Genomic DNA, 17995 nt, shown 5'->3' on the forward strand with positions numbered 1-17995 from the left:
ATTGTGTTTTCTCCCTTTTGGATGGGTTTTGTTTCCTCATTTGTTTGTTGTTATATTTTGCTCTGTTTTGTTTTGTTTTCTTTTAACGGACAATTGTAAATCCAGTTGAGCCTCTTAAGTTTTATGATTCAGGAACGTCAGCTCTAGAGTAGTCTTTACTTTTGGGCAATTTAGCCCTACTTCTATGGTGGCACTGCTATATCAAGTGGTTGCCAATGGATTCAAAAGTGTTTATACTCAGCTGTGTGAGGTTTAGCTGTCTCCTGGCCCCAGCCCTGTGTGGGATCTGAGAACCACTCGTCTTGCAGCTCCCCAGCTGTTGCTCTTCTTGTGGCTCCATAGAGTCCCACGCTACCCAGGTGGGCAGACTGGTACTCAGCACAAGCTCAAAGAGTCCCTGAGGTATGTTCCTGGAGCTGGTTCTCCGCATAACTCCCAGCAATTCTATATTGCATCCTGCAAATTTTAGCAACTTTTGTCTCCCCACCTACCAGTCACTGTGTCTTCAGCTTTGTAAGGTTATGGACTCGTGACCACCCTCTCTGCTCTAAGGACGATCTCGCTAGTTCCTTTCTCTCAGGGAACATCATACCACACTGTTGTTGAATATCTGAAAGCAGTTATTTCATAATTTTGTCCAAGTTTTTATAGCAGACGGGGTAAATCTAACTCCAGACTATCCATCAATTGATAAAAGTAGAATTTCCCTGAGAAGTTATCTTTTAATATTCAGTGAAAATCATTGTGTATTAGCTCCCTGTGGCACTGCAATGAATTTCCACAATCTTAGTTTAAAACAATGAAAACTGACTACCTACTGGTTCTGGAAGCCAGAGTCTGACACGAAGGAGCTGGCAAGCCTATATTCCTGTGGAGGCTTCAAGGGGGATTCTCTTATTTGCCCCTTCGAGCTTCTGGGGTATATTGGCCTTCCTTGACTTGTGCCTGCCTCACATGGGGAAAGTTCTGAAAACCAGAATTTTCCACTTAGATTCCAGTCTAACCTCCTAATTTAAAAATATTAATATTGAAGCCCAAAAATATGAAGTAGACATTCTCGTTTGGAAAGCAGATGAAATGCACAGATTCCCAAACCATACCATCAGAAACTCTGATTCAGTAACTTTGGACTAAGACGTGGGAATCTGAATTTTCCAAAATCCAAAAAAGATCCTGATGCAAGCAGCCAGTGAATCACACTGAGAAAGAGCATTCAAAGAGCTCTCACCTGGTCAGCAAACAAGGTAAACAACCAAGTCCACAAACCAAAGGAACAAGATACAACCTCCAAGTAAAGAGCTTGTTAAACCTGCAAGTGCACTACCACTTCTTCAGATTTTGCTACATTTTTTCGATTCCAAGAGCAGGAAATGATACAATGTTTTTTATAATACTTAACTCTAGCCTCTCTGGCAACATTATCGCTAGCGTTTTTGCTTGAATTCATACTGAGATGGACCCTGCCTTCTCTAAAGCTTGACTCCCCAGCAAGCTGATAAAATGGGAAGTCACTGGCCCGTATTTCAGGGTCTTTTGTACCTATAAACTCACCAAGAAATGAGGAAACTCTAGTTACAAGCTGGTGAGCACTTTCTTTGTGAAAATTGCCATCTTTAGGCTGATGAGGTTCTCTGAAATATCAACACACTCCTAGGTTCCCTACTGACGACAACTATAAAGTTGTCCCCAACACTTATTCTGGTCAGGGGCTTCACAGGGCATATGTTCAGATATTCTAATGGCTTTAAAGAGAGGAAAGTTGGGGCCAGGCATGGTGGCTCACGCCTGTAATCCCAGCACTTTGGGAGGCTGAGGCGGGCAGATTACGAGGTCAGGAGATCGAGACCATCCTGGCTAACACGGTGAAACCCCGTCTCTACTAATAATACAAAAAATTAGCCGGGCCTGGTGGCAGGAGCCTGTAATCCCAGCTACTCGGGAGGCTGAGGCAGGAGAATGGTGTGAACCCGGAAGACGAGGCTTGCAATGAGCCGAGATGCCACCATTGCACTCCAGCCTGGGTGACAGAGTGAGACTCTGTCTCAAAAAAAAAAAAAAAAAAAAAAAAAAAAGGAATGTTGTCAATGTGGGAGTTATCCTCTTGAGAGCTCTTTAAGGATCATTGCATTGCAGCCTTGGAAATAAACTCTAGAGAGACATATGACATTTGAGAATGTAGTAGACTCATAGTCCTAGAGACAGAGGCAGGGCACAATACCTAGGAAGAACTCCAGGGACAGAGCTTGACCAAGCAGGTGGGAAACTGAGAGAGTATGGACCAGTGCATAAGGGTATTTAATGGGGGGCAGGGTGGAGCACACAAGCAACAGGTTTGAAGGGATTTTACTGGTGTGTTTGAGTGTCACTAGGTCACAACCAGGGGAGGACAGGATGGGAAGGCTGTGATGGTGACCAGCCTTGTCCCACTGGTGCACCTGGTCTCCTGGGCCCGCTGCTTACAGCTTGCTTGTGGTGATGTTGAGGCATCAGGAAAATAGACGATTTTAAAATCTACAGTACAAGAGGAGACAAATAAAATGTTCTTAATTCAGTAACTTGTCCTTCTTGAAATCTTTTTTTTTTTTTGTATTCCATAGATCAATAGAAAACAAGCGTGGGGGAGGGGGAGAAAAGTGGTATGCAATGATGTTTAAAATGGTTAAAGTATAATATCTATGTGAAAGTTTCACTGACATTTTGAGCCAAGGAGCAGCTGGAAAATGATTTTTGCCTGTGTGTCCTCAGAGCCAAAACCCATCAGTCAATTTAATCAATCTAAATGAATTTTCAAAAGTCAAACTTGTTGTATTAGTCTGTTCTCACACTGCTATGAAGAAATACCCTAGAATGGGTAATTTATAAAGAAAAGAGGTTTAATTGACTCACAGTTCTGCATGGCTAGGGAGGCCTCAGGAAACTTACAATCATGGCAGAAGGTGCCTCTTCACAGGGTGGCAAGAGAGAGAATGAATACAAGCAGAGGAAATGCCAGTTGCTTATAAAACCATCAGATCTTCTGAGAACTCACTCACTATCATGAGAACAGCATGGGGGAACCACCCTCCCTGATTCAGTTACCTCCACCTGGTCCCCCTTGACACATGGCAATTATGTGGATTACAAATCAAGATGAGATTTAGGTGGGGACACAAAGCCTAACCATATCTCCCCTTAAAGGGAAAACCCCAGTGAATACTAAAGTTTCTATTTGAACAGGTTAAATATTATAAAAACACAAAAAAACTAACATTAAAAGATGAATGTGCAGAGTGATGTAAGAAATCTTTCTTTTATCCATTGAAGAAAATGAAAAATATACAAAAATTTGGTTTGAAATCTTGTCATTTACATTTGAATCTAAAGAAGGTAATGTGGACTAAGCCATATTCAGCACAGTGTGTAGCATATAGAAGGGTCTTAACTATTTGAACAACTCTATTGGGATAGACATGTTTTTCTGGAATGGACTCAGCTTTTAATAAAACTGTTTTGTTATTATTATTACAGAATAAATGATGTAAAGAATCCATGAATATTAAAATAAGTTGCTGGGTGAAATTTAATATTTCTGCTGAATTCTCTAAACTCCTAACCTGACAAAATTAATAGCAATAAATATACCAACTCACTTATATATCTATATACTGCATTTCATTTACACGTGAGACTTAAGCCAATTTAAATAAAAATACATTGATTTGTCAAAAGTAAACAATAACTTAGGGGAAAACTTTTATCAAAAGTGTCATGTAGTTTACAGACATCTCATTATCTTCTATGGATACTCAATGTCTCTTAAATCCTCTGTTCTGTTCCACCCCAAGCAGTTACTTTTATTATCCATTATCTCCATTTGTGTCACTTCAGTAGGTCACCACAAATGTATCACAGGCGAATTGAACAGAAATATTCATCTGAGATGAATATTTCACCCTTTCACTATAATGATTTCTTTTTATCAAGTGAAGCGTCTCCATAGAAAGTCTTGAGTGAAAAATGGTAAGTGTAAATGGAATGCAAAATGGAAAATACTTTCAGCTATTTTTAAATGACTGGATATGAAAATAAAAACATCAAGCTGGAAGCAGGGGGTAGGCAGCATGGTTGGTGTATGTGGGAATGGCACAGAAGAGTAAGCCCAAAAGAGCCACTACGGAAGCAGCTACAACCTGCAGTTCTCAGCAGTGATGTTTCGCAGGAGCAGATCAACCCAACCTGTGGATCCCAAGGGACACACTTGCCTGAGCTTTTCATTGATGTGTCCCCCTGAATTCCTAAGGGCTGTTACAAAAGCCTGAGAAGAGGTTCTGGAGGCTTCATATTCATCAAGAATACAAGCAATTCTCAACAAATCAGAAATCTGTAAGTAAACAGAATTCCAAATCAATGCTAGATAATATTTCGACTTTTGCATGATGCAAATGGCTTGTCAAGATTTTCCAACACCTCAAGAATGTCTTTGTATAAATTACTTACTCTTTTGACAAAGTATATCAGAAGCCATTAGTGCAGATTTAACACTGGCTATATGACATAAGGAAGGAGGTCCTCTTCTACCTAGGATGCAGAAACCTGGAAAGTGTTCCTGCCATCCTAGCTAAGAAATAAAGCTAGATAACTTCCAAATGTAACTTTTTTCTTAACCCATCACAGAGCTAGTTCACAGAGCAAGTAAGTAGCCTAAAATCGAAGAAACCACATGGCTCTCCAAGGACAGGTGAGATAGAGTACTGACTCACCTGTAGCAGAGCACAGGAAGAAGTGATGCTGGAAACCACACTAGCAGACAGGAAAAATTCAGCCAAAAATTGTAAATGTTCCTAACAGTCGTGTGTGGGCAGGCATGAGATCACAGAGCCTCCAGAAGCCATGGACACAAGAGGAGGTAACACTGACTCAAACACTTTTCTTTACATATTTCCACTAGGTGCTCACAGAAAGGCTTCGGGTAGGGTTGGTTGCCAAAGAAGGCCCTCTGCAGTGGTACAGCCTTGAGGAGGGGTTGGTTTACTCTTGCAAAAAGGCACAAAGTAGCTCCTGGACTTTTCTTTCCTATGAAAAAAAGGCTTTATGCCATTAGCAGAGGAGAAAAACGAGTCACATCCAATATATTTCTGATGATCCATTGCAGCTGGGGAAAGTGTAAAAGAAAAAGTCCTCTATCATGGGAAAAGTGAAGAAAAAACTCCTGGGTCCAATACCCTAAGCCAATACAATGGATGTCTTCTATCATTGGAGAAGAAAAAGAAAATTCCTTTCATACAAGACCTTCCACAGTCACTGAGAAAGACCTCCAAGACATAAGGCCTGCCTAAGGCTGAGGCTAATCCAGGACAATAAGGGGATGCCCCTCTCCTATCTCTATCACCAGGCCAGCAAGCACTGAGAAACAAATGACACAGTCTATCCCTGAAACAGGGACAAGAGAATGGAGAGAGATATTTGTCTATTCCAAAAAGATATATTTAAGCCCTAACCCCAGTACATTTGAATGTGACCTCACTCAGGAATAGGATCTTTGGAGATGTGATCAAGTTGAGGTTACTGCATTCAAATGGGCTCTAATCCAATGACTGGTGTCTGTCTAAGATGAGAAAAATTTGGATGCAGACAGAGTGAAGCACATCTTGTGAGGACACAGAGACATAGAAGACAGCCACGTGAAGGTGGAGACAGAGACTGGAACAATGCTGCCACAGGCCAAGGAATGCCTGGGGCTATAAGAAGCTTGAGGAGGCACGGAGGGTTCTTCCTTGGAGATGTGGAAGAAACATGGCTGTGCTGACACCTTGACTTCAAACATCTAGTCTCCAGAACTTGGAGAGAACAAATTTCTGTTGTTGTAAGCCACCACTTTGTGGTAATTTTTTACAGTAGCCATGGGAAACTAGTAACACCCTTCCCCTGCCACATATAAGACATAAGTATAAAGGAAAGACTGAAAGCTGATGATGGGGAAGAAACACTGAGAAAAGCCCTTCAGCATACCAACCACCACCATAAACACAAGGTAACGTAGAGGAATTTGAAGCCAGTGGTGCAGTGAATGTAACCAGAACCACAACAAAACATAAATCCAGATTAGCCACTGGCTACATTGACTCCATGGCCCATACTAAAAGCCTTTTAGATGAAAAGGATGGACCACTTTCAAGCATCAATACCATTTACCTCAGTCTTTAGTGGTCTACAAATGATGTTCAGCTTTTAATCAAAAATTAGAGGACACACATGCAAGCTTTAACATATCATCTTCAAACTGCTGAAAATCAGAAATAAATCTTAAAGGCTACCAGAAAAAAGGACTCATGACCTACAGAAGAACAACAAGAAATTATGAAAGATTTCTTATCAGAAACTATGCATAGTAGACTATGATGTCTTTTTTGCCATATTATCCTTATTTCAATTATTTATCATTGTTGTTCTTGCTCTCAGATTGTCTCCCAAATATCTACAAATTTCATCATGCATTGAACATTGAGAGTTCTTCTCTCTTGGCCCTTTCACATAAAATGTGTATGCCATTTCAACTTTTAAGATTCATGACACCTAAACAACAGACTATTTCATTCTGCCTCACGTTCTCCACATGTGTATTCTCCACAGGCACTAATACAGTGCTTTTCACATAGTAGACGTCAGTAAATGTGTCTGGAGTTTAATTGAAATTGTTCTTGTCTTATATTGATTGACTTTTATTTCATCCCAATATTTTTCCTTCGTCAATCTTTTCATAGTATTTAATCATATTCAATGTATGTTCATTTTCACTTAGATTACTGAAGTCATCTAAGAAAGTTCTGCAACATGTTGTTTAATTAGAAAATATTCTACTTTTTTTAATCAATCAAATTTGCTGAGGTTTACCTTTTTACTAGGAAAAAATAAGTTGCACATGTCAATATATTTTGTTCAATTATGGGGTTTTGCATGAAGAGTTTGTAATTAAGCTATACTAGAAAATAAAAACCTAACTAACCATTTCAGAAAATTTTATCTGAAGCGTCTGCATTTTGGCACCCTCTTAAGTCCATGCGCTAGAGGACTAATTGTTGATGATAAGTTACAGAATTTTTTTAATTTGGTTTGATCAAGGTTTCAAGATTATTTCAACTTAAAAAGTGTTATTATAAATAATGAACACCCATACTTTGACAACTAATTCATTCCTTTATCAAATATTTATTAAATACCACATTGTCACATGCCAGGTACACACCAAGGCATTTGAAATACATCAGCAAGTAAAACAAACAAACAAACAAAGCATGTTCTCAAGAAGCTTACATTCTAGCAGAAAGAAGGTAGAAAATAAGCAGGTAAATTATATAGTGTGTTGGGAGATGATAAATACTCAGGGGAAAGAAAATAAAGCAAGAGAAAGCAGATGAGAGGAGAAAGGTCACATAGCAGAATGAAAATGGGAGAATAGAGCAGAGATATATGGAATTTGTTGGAGAAAAACAATCAACAGATTAAATTGAATAATCCAAATTTAGAAATCTGTTAATATGTGACTACTGTATCTCTTTGATCTTTTCTAATGATTATTAACTGTGTTCAGAATTTATGGTTATTTTACACTTCAATTTTTATATTCAACTTAAAAAGTGTTATCATAAATAATTAGATTTATAAATAAATTAATAATCTACAACCACATATTTGCTGTTAGGCAAAATTCCAGTATGCAAAAATGTATTTATGAATATCTTCACAACAGTGACAAGAATTTCAACTCCAGTATGTATGGAATTCCATTGTCTTTTCCTGCAGATAATTAGAAAAGGGAAACCTGAGGATTGAGTGTAGAGACGGAACATAAAGCAGATGGCAAAACAGCAGTCAAGGTTTTCACAATAAAGATTTAGGAGGAGAAAATGAGGTGAAGAAGTCATATGATGAGACCTCTTGCTCTGTTGAGAAGGAGGATGTATTAGTCCATTCTCACGCTGCTATAAAGAAATACCTGAGACTGGGTAATTTATAAAGAAAAGAGATTTAATTGGCTCATGGTTCTGCAGGCTACAAAGGAAGCAAGATGGCTTCTGCGGCCTCAGGAAACTTTCAATCATAGCAGAAGGCAAAGGGGAAGCAGACAAGTCTTACATGGCTGGAGTACAAGGAAGACAGAGCTGAGGAGGTGCTCCACACTTTCAGACAACCAGATCTCATGGTAACTCACTCACTGTCATGCAAACAGCATCAAAGGGGAAATCTCCCTACACGATCCCATCACCTCCCATCAGGCACCACCTCCAACATTAGGGATTACAATTTAACATGAAATTTGGGTGACAACACAAACCTAAACCATTTTTGTTCCACCCCTGATCCCTCCCAAATCTCATGTTTTTCTAACATTGCAAAATACTATCATGCCTTCCCAACAGTCCCCCAAAGTCTTAACTTATTCCAGCATTAACTGAAAAGTCCAAAGCCAAACGTCTCATCTGAGACAAGGCAATCTCTCCCATCTATGAGCCTATAAAGTCAAAAACAAGTTAGTTACTTGCAAGACACAATAGGGATATAGGTATATAGGTATTGGGTAAATACTCCCTTTCCAAAATGGATAAATCAGCCAAAAGAAAGGGGCTACAGGCACCATGCAAGTCTGAAACCCAGCAGGACTGTCATTAAATCTTAAAGCTCCAAAATAGTCTCCCATGATTCCATGTCTCACATCCAGACCACACTGATGCAAGGGGTGGGCTCCCAATGCCTTGGGCAGCCCCACCCCTGTGATTTTGCAGGGCTCAGCCCCCACAGCTGCTCTCAAGGGCTGGCATTTAGTGCCTGTGGCTTTTTCAGGCACAGGGTGCAAGCTGTCAGTGTATCTACTATTCTGGGGTCTGGAGGATGGTGGCCCTCCTCTCACAGCTCCACTAGGCAGTGCCCCAGTGGGGACTCTGTGTGGGGGTTCCAACCTCATATTTCCCCTCCGCACTGCCCTAGTAGAGGCTCTTTATAAGGGCTCTGCCTCTGCAGCAGGCTTCTGCCTGGACATCTAGGCTTTTCCATATGTCCTCCAAAATCTAGGCAGAGAATTCCAAGCCTCAACTCTCACACTCTGTGTACCCACAGGCTTCACACCATGTGGAAGCTACCAAGGCTTACAGCTTGCATCCTTTGAGCAACCCTAGTACCTGGGCCTCTTTGAGCTATGGCTGGAGCTGGAGTGGCTGAGATGCAGGGAGCAGTGTCCCAAGGCTGCATAGGGGAGTGGGGCCCTGGGTCTTACTCATGAAACCATTCTTCCCTCCTACGCCTCCAGACCTTTCATGGGAGGGGCTTCTATGAAGGTCTCTGAAATGCCTTCAGGGCCTTTTTCCCATTGTCTTGGCTATTAGTGCCTGCCTTCCTTCTAGTTATGCAGATTTCTGCAGCCTACTTGAAGTCCTCCCCTGAAAGTGGGTTTTCCTTTTCTACCACATGGCCAGGCTACAAATTTTCCAAACTTTTACACTCTGCTGCCCATTTGAATATAAGTTTTAGTTTTATGTCATTTCTTTGCTCACAAATATGAACATAGGCTGCTAGAAGCAGCCAGGCCCCATCTTGAACACTTTGCTGCTTAGACATTTCTTCCACCAGATACCCTAAATCATCACTCTCAACTTCAAAGTTCTACAGATCCCTTGGGCAGGGACACAATGCCTCCAACTTCTCTGCTATTGTATAACAAAAGTTACTTTTGTTCCAGTTACCAATAAGTTCCTCACCCCATCTGAGACCACCTCAGTTTGGACTTCATTGTCTAAATTACTATTAGCATTTTGGTCACAACAATTTAACAAGTCTCTAGAAAGTTCCAAACTTTCCCTCATCTTCTTATCTTCCTATCTCCTTCTGAGCCCTCCACACTCTTCCTACCTCTGCCCATTACCCTGTTCCATAGTTGCTTCCACATTTTCAGGTATCTTTACAGCAATACCCCTCTCCTGGTACCAATTTTCTACAATAGTCCATTCTTGCATTGCTATAAATAAATAACCTGAGAATGGGTAATTTACTTAAAAAAAGAGGTTTAATTGGCTGATGGTTTTGTAAAAAAGAGTTTTAATTGGCTGATGGTTCTGCAGGCTCTACAGGAGACATGCTGGGAAGGCCTAAGAAAATTTATTATGCAATCATGGCCGAAGACAAAGGGGAATCAGGTACATCTTACATTGCCAGAGCAGGAGGAAGAGAGGGAGGGGGAGGTGCCACACACTTTTCAAAAAACAGATCTCATGATAACTTACCCACTATCACAAGAACAGCACCAAAGGGGAAATCTGCCCCCATTAGCCAATCATCTCCCACCAATCATCACCTCCAACATTGGGGATTACAATTTGATATACAATTTGGGCAGGGACACAGACCACCATATCAAAAGAAGCTAAGAAATGTGTAAAAAAATACATAATTGTCTTATTTTAAATATCTGTGAACATGTCTGTCTAGAGCAAACCCACCACTGGCTCATGTCCACCAACATGGCAAAGAAACCTGCACCAATGAACTAAGCTGAGGCCAAGGCCTTAGTGCTGAAGCTAGTGGCTCTTATCATAGGAAGAATGAAGTACACCTACTAGTTCTTTTACCCCAGCTTTATTAAAGTATATAACAGACAAATTAAAATTGTATTCACAGTCACGCATCACACAAGGATGCTTCAAAGACAGACCATAAGATTATAATAGAACTGAAAACTTTCTAGCCTCCAGTACTGTACTAAGATTTTAGTGCAACATATTACCTGTTCTGTGTTTGGATATGTCTACGTACACAAATACTTTGTGTTACAACTGCCTACAGTATTCAGTGCAGTAACATGCTATACAGGTTTGTAGCCTAACAGCAATAGGCTATACCATAGAGCCTAGGTGTGTAGTAGGCTATGACATTTAGGTTTGTGTCAGTACAATCTATGATGATTGCACAATGACAAAATTGCCTACCAATGCATTTCTTAGAATGTATCCCTATTGCTAAGCAATGCATAACTGCATTTGGTGTACAATGTGATGTCTTGATATATGTGCATACATTGTAAATTGATTAAATTAAGCTTGAATATATCCATCTCCTCATATATTTATCTTTTTTTGTGGTAAGAACACTTAAGATCTGCCTTCTTGGCAATTTTTAAGTATACAATACATTATTAACAATGGACACCATGCTGAAAAATAGACCTCCAGAACATAGTCCTCCTGTCTACCTAAAACTTTGTACCCTTTTATTAACACCTCCCCATCTCCCACCCTGTCCTCTGGCAACCATATTTTACTTTGCGCATCTATGAGTTTGACTTTTTTAGATTCCATATGTAAGTGAGATCATGTGACATTTGTGTTTCTGTGTTGGACTTATTTTATCCAACATAATGTCTTTCATGTTCATCTGTGTTATCATAAATAACTGGATTTCATTATTTTCCAAGGCTGAATGGTATTCCATCATTTATATAGACCACATTTTCTTTATTTGTTCATCTCTTGATAGATACTTGATAGATACAGATATCTCTTGAAGACACTGATTTTGTTTCATTGGGATATATACCTAGGAGTGGAATTGCTGGATCATATGGTAGTTCTATTTTCAGTTTTTTGAGAAACCTCCACGCTGTTCTCCATAGTGGTTGTGCCAACAGTGTATCTCCTGGCTCTCGTCGTCATGCAATGTTGAAGAACACAGACTCTGGAGCCAGACCCATCTCACACTTATGAACACTATGAATTCAGCCATGTTGTTGGCCTCACACTGCTTGCTCTAGTATTCTTTCTGTAAGATGAGAATGACAATGGTACCTATTCTTATGGGAGGTATGAGGATTAAGCAGATTAACTTACATGAGGCACTTAGAGCATCAGAATAGGTGTTCCCAAGTTCATGGTGCCCATCACTGTTTCAGGCATGGTGGACAGAGTGGACAAAACAGAGTTAAATCCTAGAACTCTTGGAGCTGACATTCAAGCAAGGGGAAACAGGCAAAAAACTAAATAAATAAGTAAAATATATAGAATATTACATAATAGATACGTTTTGGAGAAGAATTAAGCAGGCATGTTGGATAGCAGAGGTGGGGTTGTGATTTTGAATAAGGTAGTCATGGAAGGCACCTCTGAGCAAACACTCAGCTCAGTCCTCAAGAGAGGGCCTGCAGATTCTAGGGAGGGGCAGGGCAGTGTCCTGAGGCCCAAGTGTGGCAGAATGTCTGGGCACCTTAGAGAAGCCACTTTCCTTGGAGTGAAATCAATGAGGGGACAGTGGCAGGAGGAAGGGCCACAGAGCCTTCAGTGTAGGAGCCCTGGGGAGCCTGGAGGCACTGTAAGAAATTTGGATGGTGATATCATCTGGCTCTGTATTCCCATCAAAATCTCATCTTGAATTGTAATTGGAATTGTAACCCCCACGTGTTGGGGGAAGGTCCTCATGGGAAGTGATTAGATCATGGGGTCAGTTCCCCCATGCTGTTCTCATGATAGTGAGTGATTTCTCATGAGATCTGATGGTTTTATAGGGGCTTTTCCCCTCTTTGCTCTACACACTTCTCTCTCCTGCCGCCATGTGAAGAAGTACACATTTGCTTCCCCTTCTGCCATGACTGTAAGTTTCCTGAGGCCTTCCCAGCCCTGCAGAACTGTGAGCCAATTAAACCTCTTTCCTTTATAAATTACTCAGTCTAGGGCAGTTCTTCATAGCAGCATGAAAATGGACTAATATAGCTGGTCTCTGAGGCAGTGGGTGTCATGGGGTGGCCTCAAGTTCTAGGAAGACACACAGAGTGTTGAACTTGGGGGAACAAAGGAAAGAAGCAGGGGACTGAAGGAGGTGGCCTGTACTCCAGGCAAAATACACTGATGGCTCAGCCTGCAGTAGTGCCTTGAATGGCAGTGAAGTTCTGAAGCTTCTCTTAAGATAAAGCAAATGGAGCTGTGTTTAGCAGGGGAAGGTAACATTAGTATCCATCATAGCTGTCTTGATGAATTCCTATCACAGAAGATGAGCAGAGGTGGTGGGCAGAGACAGTTAGCAACCAGGCTACTTCTGACCATAGCCATAAGGCATTTTGCTGGTGTGGATGCTCATTCTCGAATCCTGCAGAGGTAAATGATCTGTAGGTCTATGCTCCATGACATTACCTATGCATACGGGAAAATATATTCACTAAAAGTTTAATTAACATATTTCATATAGTTTGCAAAGTATTAACATTTTCTCATAGTAGAGAGACCTGGGAACATACAATAAGTCAATAAGGCAAACACCTGACTGTGGCTGGGCAGGCTGGAGAGCAGCTGTGGCACCCAGCCTGAGTCTGCAACAGAATTCTCTAAAGCCCAACCAACAATGCGCCTCTCACTGAAGCAATCCACCCAGAAAGCAGTGTGGGATTTGTATTACTGCATCCTTAGTCAAGCAGATATCATTTGGTTTCCAGTTCTGGGCTTCAGTTTCAGTGAAATGTGTAAAGATGGGAGGGACTCTGGGATGCGAATCCTTTCAGAATTGCTACTTCTCAGGGATCCTCATCCAGAAAGACAATTACAAATAGAAACTCATCCTGGGCAACATAGCAAGACTCTGTCTCTACAAAAATGAAAAAATTAGTTGGGCATGGTGGTGTACCCTGTAGTCCCACCTACTCAGAAGGCTGAGGTAGGAGGAAAACTTGAGCCTGGGAGGTCGAGGCTGCAGTGAGCCATGATTGTGCCACTGCACTCCAGCCTGGAGATAGGGTGAGATCCATCTCAAATTAAAAAACTAAAGATTAATAAAAAATTAAAACTTATTTAAACGGCAGCAAACATGCTGTAGGTTAGATATTTAGAACAATGTTTCTAGAGAGAGGTGAACATATGTCCAAAAGAAATATTATTTTTCTTGGTGAAATTTAAGAATTTCTGAGGGTGTGGTGGAAGAAGGGATACAAATACCAAAATCAGAATATTCCTCTTGGTTAGTTTCAGGACCGATCCACACAGATGCAGAAAGTCAAGCTTGATAACAGGCAGGAAAAAACATGCTTCTGAGAACCCTCCATATAGGGTGACAGAAGGCAGTGCAGAGTCTGCGGCCAGAGGCCAAGCTGAACCAGGCAGGAGTCAGCGTCACTGTGCTCTCTGTTGAGCAATAAATACACTCTGCTCTAGGTGTGCTCCTTTTCAAGGAAGCTAATATATAAATCTGAATTTCAAACATATGTCAAATAATTTCTTCATATTTTAAAATCTCATTCTTTTTTGTAGGAATAATTACAGTCTTGAGTTTAAACAGCTCTACACAGTGTAGGCAACTCCGGACAATTCCTGTATTTTATCAATGTTTGTTTCCCCAGCACTGGCCTGCACACAGTCAGCACTCAGTCAAGTTTTATGAATAAATGCTTGAGTGCATGAAATATTAACAATGTTCTTTCTGATCAGATTCTTGGGTGTGAGGAACGGAAATCCATCTGAACTGGCCTAAGCAAACAAAGGAAGGCTCTGCTGGCCAGAACTCAGACATCCAAGGCAGGGGCCATGTGAACTCAGCCTGGTGGGGTCAGGAACCAACTTCCACCACTCAGAGGCCACATGGCATGTCCATCCCTTCCTTTCCTGCTTCTCATGGGCTCTCCTTCTTCACTGTAGGTGCAGATATGGCCAGCACCTACCCAGGTCCCTCCCCTAACCCTGGATGCCATCTGCATCTTGGCGGGCAGTTTCCACACTCTCCCCCTGTCCTGTGCCTCTCTGCCTGAGAGCTTTCCCAGCCACAGAGGCTTGCAGGCTCATGCAGGGGGATGGGAGTGATGTTGCACCCCCAGGAGCACTTCCTTACCTCCCCAGCCAGTGGAAGACAGGCATTGGTGGATAATTGTCTTGACTTCTGCTCTGCATGACGTGGTCATTTGGGGATGTCTTAAATAGTCTCTCAAGGTGCCCCAGGGGATCGCTGCAGTTATTGGTGTCTTCAGAAGAACAGTCTCATCAGACTTGATCTTCAATTCGTTATCTTGAGTTGTCTTTACCATCGTTTCCAGTGTTGAAATAGGGAGACTTGAAGCATTGAGGCACCAGAACAGAGGCAAAGTCTCACGCGGCTCAGTTTTCTCCCGAGACCCAGAGTCCAGCCAGGCACACAGCTGGGGCCGGAAGGTCACATGTATCCACTTTTGCTTCACTGATGGGAAGTTTCCATCAAACACCTGGGGTTCTTCCTTGTACTCTGGATATTGTGCCAGTGAGAGGCACCTTAGCTCAAAAGTCATGTGATTCACACGCCAAGGACACTTGAAAGTGAGTGAGTTAAATGAGGACAAGACACACCGGGGACTGTTGTGGGGTGGGGGGAGGGGGGAGGGATAGCATTAGGAGATATACCTAATGCTAAATGACGAGTTAATGGGTGCAGCACACCAACATGGCACATGTATACATATGTAACAAACCTGCACGTTGTGCACATGTACCCTAAAACTTAAAGTATAATAATAAAATTTAAAAAAATAAAATAAAAATAAATTTTTTTAAAAAGTCATTTATAGCCTCGCACATCAATAAAGGAAATACAGTGGTCAAACAGGCTTATTAGAAATGTGAATAGTGGTGTTCTAAGAAAGAATAGCTAATATTTACATTTCTGAAGCAATTAGATGATAAATGTTCGTCCGTTTTACTAGAGTATAAACCAATTTTATATGTGTGCAAAATCCTTGATATTGGAAGAAATCAATAAGAGATCAGTTTTACTTTGCTACTAAAAGAAACTTTTACCACAATTTTATCATTTCTGCCAAAAATTCTAAGTTCAGTATGTGTTGAAAGCACAGGAAAATGTGTAGCAAAGCATTGTCAGGAGCAGAGGGAAAACCTGAATTACCTTCAGTGACCCAAGAGGATTTGAAATGGAAAAGACAGTGAAGCAAATAATTACCTTCAAATAGATTTTAAATATGCAATTGCTTATAAGGGTGCAGGCATTTCAGAAAAGTCTAGGATTTGGTAAAAGAGAAGCCAATAAGAAATCCAAATAAAATATATACAGTCATGCACTACATAATGACACCTTGGTCAATGACAGACCACATATTCAACGATGGTCCCATAAGGTTATAATGCTCTATTTCTACTTTACCTTTTCTATGTTGAGATATGTTTAGATACACAAATACTTATCATTGCATTACAATTGCCTACAGTATTCAGTACAGTCACATAATGCACAGGTTTGTAGCCTAGGAACAACAGGCTATACCATCCAGCCTAGCTGTGTGGCAGGCTCTACCACCTAGGTGTGTATAAGTACATGCCATGATGTTCACACACCCAGGAAATCGCCTAATGACACTTTTCTCAGAATGAATCCCTATCCTTAATGGCTGGATTCAGAGATAGTTTTCTTCAGTAAAAATGAAGTATCTGAAGTCATGTGTAAAAAGTCACATCCAACATTTATTTTTGAGGAAGGATGGGCTAGATGGGAATCTCAGAGCATGCCAGTAATGGTTAATTGTGTGTGTCCACTTAGGTGGGCAGCAGTACGCCCAGCTAGATCCCTGGCTTAATCTTTCCGGGTGTGTCTGGGAGGGTGTTTCTCCAAGAGAGACTGACATTGAGTTGGTGAACTGAGGAAAGCAGATGGCCTCCAAGCGTGGGTGGGCCTTCAGCAATGCACCACCGGCCTGAACAGGACAAAATAGTACTGACAGGGCAACTCCTCTCTGCCTGGGAACTTGAGCTGAGACATCTGTTTTCTCCGGTGCTCAGCGCTCCTGGATCTCAGGCCGCAGACTCTGCCTAGAATCTATACCATGGGCTCTCTGGCTCCCAGGCCTTTGAACTACACCCTGGCTTTCCTGGGTCTCAAGCTTACATGTGACAGATCATGGGACTTCTCAGTGTCCATTATTATGTGATCCAATTCCTTGTAATAAATCTCTTTGTAAATAAATATAGATACAGATGCCTCTAGAGACATATATGGAATCATTTCTTATTGGCTCTTGTTCTCTAGAGAACCCTAACTAATACAACACCCCTGCCCTCAATGTGCCTGCCCCACCCTGTGGGTGTAATTGGAGCTGGGGTTACAGTGGCATTCCTGTGGTTAAGACTTGATATCCCCTTTCTTTCCTCCACTCAGTCATCCAGCACAGACACATGGATTCCTCACCATAACAACGCAACACAGACTGAGTGACTTACAAGTTTATGCCCTTACAGTTCTGGAGGCCAGGAGTCCAAAATTAAGGTGCAGGCGGGGCTGCACTCCTGCTGAGGGTGCTGGGAAGGGATCAGGCTCCTAGCTTCAGGTAGCTGTAGCATGGCAGTGTCACGCCCATCATCACATGGCATCTGTGTCCTTTTTTATGAGGACACCAGTCATATTGGATTAGGGTCACCCTAACGAGTTCATTTTAACCTATCATCTGCAAAGACCCTATGTCAAGAGAGAGGTCATTTTCTAAGGTACTGGAAGTTAAGACTTCATCTTTTGAAGGGACACAATTCAAACCATAACAGTCACCAATGCATCAAACATAGTGACGATGCTGAAGGTACAGATATGACTACTCTGGCCTCTTCCTCAAGTGGTTCCCCTCCTGTCCATCCAGGAGTCAGTGACACAGACATTATATATATATAGACATACACATATATATATGATATAAATCACAAATATATATGCCATCTGTGATGCTGCATACACAGGAGGAGCTCCATGGCTGCTCTGGGAGGATAAAGGAGTTTCCCAGAGGATGTGGACATCTGAGCTGACTCTTAAAGACAAAGCTTATTTAATGTAGGAAGAAACAAGGGAAAAGGGAAGGGTGTTTGTAGGCTGAAAAAACTTCCCGTCAGGTCAATGACAGAACCTGTGGTTGTCTGTACGGCCAGGATGCTGGGTGCTGTGAGAAAAAGATTGAGACAGGATGCACAGGGGAACTAGAAGGAAATGGTGAACAGTTTTACCAGGAGTGGGTCAGTCCAGTGCTGCAGACGAGGCCGAT

At 41.5% G+C, this 17995-nt stretch overlaps 1 protein-coding gene across 3 annotated transcripts in view; it reads right to left on the reverse strand.

Moving 5' to 3' along the window:
- The window catches only part of C6H6orf118 (chromosome 6 C6orf118 homolog), an 88023-nt gene that overhangs the window by 31381 nt on the left and 38647 nt on the right, over window positions 1-17995 (reverse strand). The window contains exon 10 of one of the 3 annotated variants that reach the window (XM_063813647.1): window positions 2425-2511. The exons of 1 other annotated variant lie outside the window; for it this stretch is intronic. The gene's annotated coding sequence lies outside the window, so the exon portion shown is untranslated. Of the gene's footprint in view, window positions 1-2424; window positions 2512-4277; window positions 4361-17995 lie in introns of those variants that run through there. One more of the 3 variants, XM_054686477.2, reaches the window with a different exon arrangement.

Source organism: Pan troglodytes, chromosome 5 (assembly GCF_028858775.2).
Source record: "Pan troglodytes isolate AG18354 chromosome 5, NHGRI_mPanTro3-v2.0_pri, whole genome shotgun sequence".
NCBI lineage: Eukaryota > Metazoa > Chordata > Mammalia > Primates > Hominidae > Pan > Pan troglodytes.